Here is a 5,908-nt window from a genome sequence, read left to right as displayed (position 1 = left end):
TTAATTTTGTACACCCCTTCTATAGGCATCATTGGTTTATTACAAAACAATGCATCCTTGACAGATGAATTATTGCTAAAAAAACATTTATTTTCAGACATTTCGGGTTACGTACAATTGATAAAATTCACAGTGGTATGGCAAATTAAAATATTTTAAATTTCAAAATTACTTGAGCTTTTGTGACAATAAAATTAATTTTTTGTCACTTTGGAGGCAACTATCAATAAAATGCCTTGGGTAACATAATTCTCTCGTTTCAATAGATGTTTTGAATTTGCTCTTCTAAGAATTCAGGATCACAAATTCTATATGCTCGTGAAAAACATCGCTGAGAAGACTCTTCGTTTTATCTTGGGGTGATGACTGGAAAAAATTATGAATGAAAGCATTCACTGCTGTTGGTTTCCGGTATATTTGGCTTTGAATTTAAAACCGTTGTCGGTTCTCATAACGACTGTGCCAAGAAATGGCAGGGTTTTATTTCTGTTCTATTTCCAATTTGAACTTTATTGATGGAACCAACCACCATTCAAAAGTTCTCAAAAACTCCAAGGGGTCACGATCCCGTGGCCACAGGCATATTATGTCGTCGACGTCTCTGTGCCACGTCAAAGTAAATGTAATGATATTTGGTACGTATCTGATTTCATAAAATTCCACGTAGATATCTGAGAGAGTTGCAGATAAACAGCTTCCCATTGACAAACCAAAAATCTGTCATACGTCCAAGTAAGGAAGCATTTTCTTATCACTTTTTTCTACCGTAAAAGTTAATGCAGAGTTTGCTCGGAGTTTATTTATTTACCAATTCATCTGTGTCATTTTCGCCCTTTGTTGTGATGAAGATATCATTAATATATCTCCCGTAGATTCTGGGTTTTGGGTTTTCTTCAAAGGTGGCCTCTTCTGTGTGTACCATGTATGCATTTACAAATAGAGCCCCAAAGGGGTAACCCATTGCTATTTGTAGTCCTTTTGCCGATATATTTCCGCTATGTGAGAGGAATGGGCTTCCTTTGTACATGCTTCTAGAATCTTTTAGAATCTTTTCAGGTATCGGTAAAATGGTGGTTTCTCAGAGCGGTATATCTTGTCCATTATATTTGTATGGCTTCATCCACTTGTACGTTAGTAAATAAACTTTTCGACATCCAGGGATGCTATGTTTTATATTATATATATATATATATATATATATATATATATATATATATATATATATATATATATATAATTATATAAAATTCAGTTTTCATAGCCGCCTTTCGACAAAGTTTTGACTTGGATTACGTTCACATGCCTGGATTTTGTACACCTGCAAACGCCCCTTCCATATCCCACCTCGTAACTAGGCCACATACCGAGCGCCCAAATAAAGCATCCCATGTTCTCTCTGACCCACTCTGCCTTTGTGTTCATTGATTTTTGTGCCAACCCCTCTGTAAAAAGAAAGAAAAAAAGTGTCAAGAAAATAGCATACCTAACACAGGTGCCATTAACCAACACCCGGCTGAAAACAGAAAACCAGCGATAACCGGGGACTGCCTGTATTCCTTATGGGAAATATTGTTTGTTTCAGATTTTGTACGTTTCAGATTTTGTGAGATGTTCTGGAATGGATTATGTACAAAAACCGAGGATCCACTGTATATATATATATATATATATATATATATATATATATATATATATATATATATATATATATTTATTTATATATATATATATATATATATATATATATATATATATATATATATGTATATATATATATGTATATATACACACATATATAATATATATATATATATATATATATATATATATATATATATATATATATATATATTATCTATATATATAATATATATGTATATATATATATATATATATGTATATACACACATATATATATATATATATATATATATATATATATAGTATATAGTATATATATATATATATATATATATATATATATATAGTGTAAAATGAATACATAAATACCATCAAAAGCTCTGGAGGTAACTCAGTTTGTACCACACAAAAAATAAATTTTCTAATATTTTTCCTAAACCCCGATCTAACACTCTAGAGTAAATTCTACAAGCAAAAAATAATAAAAGAAAATACAGAATTATACAGGGTATATAATATAAAATAAATGTAAGCAAAATATTTATGAAATCTAGATCTTCCATCCTTGGGTCATTAAGGGCCCATGTTTCTGGTTAAGAGCACTTGCAGCAATCATAAATCAAGTGTTAACTGCTTTGTCCTCAAGAGATCATTATGAAGTTTTTGTTTTGCTAAATAAAAGTGAAATAAACGAGGTTTGTCATAGGAAACATCAACAAATTTTAAATTACGCGTGAATCATTAACAATTTTGAAACGCTTCTCAGAATTACCTCCAGAATCCTATTGCACAACTGTACTTGTTATGTGAAGGGTATGGAATCTCAGAACATAATTACGAAGCCCCTGGTTTGACCAAAATCTCTTGGTATTCCTTGGAGTGGTATCCCTGCCTGGACAAAGGAGCAGGAAACTCTAGGGGCAGGCATCTTGTCATGACACATTTTAAGCAACCTTTGGTTGATAACCCTGCATCTTGTCGATATCATTGCGACTCATTTATGAAATCCAGTCTCCTTATCAGAAGAGTTCGTTACGACTAACACACTTTCATATCTTTACTCGTTTACCTCATTATTCTATTTTCATCCGAGAATAAAATAGTTAGATTAAAAAAATGATAGCTGGAGCAATCATGAAGAAGATTAGACTTCACTTTGTAATAACGAGGGGGGAGTGGTTTTGTTAGTTCAAGGGCATATCACCAGTGCTGTAAGTAGAAAAATCGGATTTGTTATAGTTGAGTTGGGACATTATCCTTTACTATTTTTTTTCACAGACGAGGCTAAAGGACAGCAACCTGCACTTCAGAGTGCTACGCTTGTTCCCAGCTCCCAACACTACGAAAGAGAGATTCGAAGTTTTCTCCAAAGCGCTGAGGTTCATTATAGTACGAGATCCGTTCACCGGTAAGTTATGAGAAGTCAGAAAAAGGTAGATGCATGAGCAGAGATTGAGGTAAGAAAGGGCACGTGAAAGGGTGATTTGCTCTTGATAAAGTGTTAAATGATGAAAATAAAGAAATGTCTCAGAAGCTGACAAAAGTAAAAAAAAAGTTGAAACAAGATTAAAATAATAAAGGTATATGGATGTGTGGCAAATGCAAAATTAAAATTATATACATCATACAGATACTGGGAGGAATATCTGGTGAAGTTAGACTGTGAAGAGGAAAGTCACAAAAAAAAGTGAAAAAAGGAATACCAAAAAAGTTTCCAAAAAAGAATGAGTATCTGCTCCTTTCCCACCCATTATCCCTAAATTAAGGGTTGGTTGCCTGATGAGTCTTCTCCACTGCCTTCTATCAAAGACATCATCCTCCACCAAACCTCTTCTCTCCATATCTTTCTTCACTTTATCTTGACATCTGATTCTGTCTCCCTCTCGATCTTCTTCCTCTAACAGGTTCCTCCTAAACCCTCTTCACTCCCTCCACCTCGTCATCCATCCTCAACACATGCCCATACCATCTCAATTGTGACTCTCTTATCAGCTCTGTAATCTTTACTAAGCCTGCCCTTCTTTTCATTTCGCTATTTTCCAGTCTCTCAAACAGCAATATTCCCATAATCCATCTCAACATTCTCATCTCTGTTCTCTCAAGCTTTACTTCCTCTTTTCTTCTTAGAGCCCATGTTTCCGCTCCATACATTAACACTGGTCATATCACTGTGTTATAGATCTTGACTTTTAGCTTGACTGGCATTTTCTTATCACATACTCAAGCTACCTCTCTCCACTTCCCCCATGCAGCTTTTAATCCTACTGTCAACTTTAACCTCACAAAAAATGAGTATCTATGGATGCAAAAATCGGAATATGAGGGGATTTTTTATTACAGTAGATGGTTAGGTCCAATGAAGAGAAAACAGGGGACAGAAAGCACTGTAAAGCGATATGATCCAGACTTTTTTTGGTGAAGGAGACCGAGAAAGTGTTGCTTGGAAGGGAAGGAATAATATTGAAAGAAAGGGGTTTAGTTTCCTCCAAGTGGGAGAAGGCTTACAAGAAAAGGTGAGTGGATCCAAGCTTGCAGTGGCTCAGTGTACAGGTATAAAATAGACAGACGGTGTAGAAGTTCCCCACTGGGTTCAACTTTTTACCTAGTAGTTAAAGGATGACTGAATTAGAACACATTATTTGTTTCTCTACAGTATACCACTGATAATATATAAAAAGTATATAGTCCAACCCCCCTATTCGCAGTCTCCCAATTAGCTGACTCATGTATTTGCTGAATTTTTTTCTATGGACATACATACACATTATTTGTGGATAATTAGCCAATTCTTGGTACTTTTCATAGAGAAATATTCAATAATTAGTTTATTTTTCTATTGTTTTCATGACTAAATACAATTTTTGTAATAAAACAATTGAAATACAGGGGTATAAGAATTTTTTTTTCTTTTTTTTTTACCATCAAAATATGCAGTTCCAAGCATTTTTTAGAGGGGTTCTAAGTATTCTCGGATTTTAGCTATTCACAGGGTGATGTGGTATACATAGTGTGACCATTTATTTGACTTGCGAATGGGGGACAAAGTATATAGCAAGCCCATGTGCAAGTGCACTTATGTTGAGACGTTGTAAATTCATCGACTTCTTATAAGGCGGATGCAATGGCTATGCTTATCTATCGGTCTTTATGTGAAGTTCAATATCATATTTTCCACCATTTGGTTATCGAAAAGATGATGTATACACTTTTCTTTATGAAATGGATATTCTTGTTCTAAATCTTTGTTGAAAGTAGCTTTCCTTTTTGGTTGACATGATTACAGTGATATACGTACTATCGTATGTCCAGGGCCTGGTTTGTGTACTAGCCCGGGGCAATACATTATCAACACAGACATGGACAATTGTGGGATCAGTTGTTCACTGTATCATGCGTGTACAGAATGCACATTAGTTCCCTTCTTCCATTTGTTTAAAGAAAACGAAGCATCATGCGGTGTATGGGTCAGTGTGGGAAACCATACAGATTTGTTAAAAGAAAACAAAAATCAGCAATTTATATAACTAAATACATATGCAATGGCAGGGGAGGACAATGTGGGAGATAAGGCTGAAAGGGGGACATTAGGGTGTCCCCCCAAGACAGCAATTTTTTTGGGGGATAAAGTCAAAAAGAGGGACTGTCTCCCTCTAAAGGGACGTATGGTCACCCTAGTATAAATCACCACCTTGAATTCCAGGGGTCGACTGTGTGTGTGTGAGCATTGATTTATGAACTAGGCAGTTAAATGCTCTACTCTCTTATTATATTCCTATTCATTAAAATATTTAAGCTGCTTCATAATGAGGGCCATCGATGACTTTTGACAGTTATGATGGCAATTTGTGAAAGTAAATATGCGAATCGTACGATGAAATGTTGATGCAAAGTTTCTCTTACATAACACTTTACATAAAAATGGCACTTCTTTCATGAATTTCACAGATTGCTATCAGCATACCAGGATAAGATGACGACGCTGAACCCACTCCCTATAATTTACAAATTCCGCCAACTTCAAATAGATATAATTGAAAGGTAAGTAAGGTTTGGACATGCTCTTCAAAAACATCTTAAATTGTCCTATTTCTTAAATTTAATTTTAGACTGCATCCTATTTTATTATTATTATATTACTGAACCCAGACACCCCTGTAACGAAACTATAGTACTGAGAATGAAAAGCCTCAGTAGTGTTATCTTGTAACCCTGTAGTAGTACAAACATTTTTTAACACTTCTGTGGCTTTTCATTCTCATTATTATTA

The 5,908-nt window shown here is 34.5% G+C and overlaps 1 pseudogene; it reads left to right on the top strand.

Annotated features, from left to right (window-relative positions):
- The window catches only part of LOC135218798 (carbohydrate sulfotransferase 11-like), a 15,734-nt pseudogene that overhangs the window by 4,702 nt on the left and 5,124 nt on the right, over positions 1-5,908 (top strand).

Source organism: Macrobrachium nipponense, chromosome 1, assembly GCF_015104395.2.
Source record: "Macrobrachium nipponense isolate FS-2020 chromosome 1, ASM1510439v2, whole genome shotgun sequence".
Lineage (NCBI taxonomy): Eukaryota > Metazoa > Arthropoda > Malacostraca > Decapoda > Palaemonidae > Macrobrachium > Macrobrachium nipponense.
This window is presented reverse-complemented; position numbering and strand designations above follow the sequence as displayed.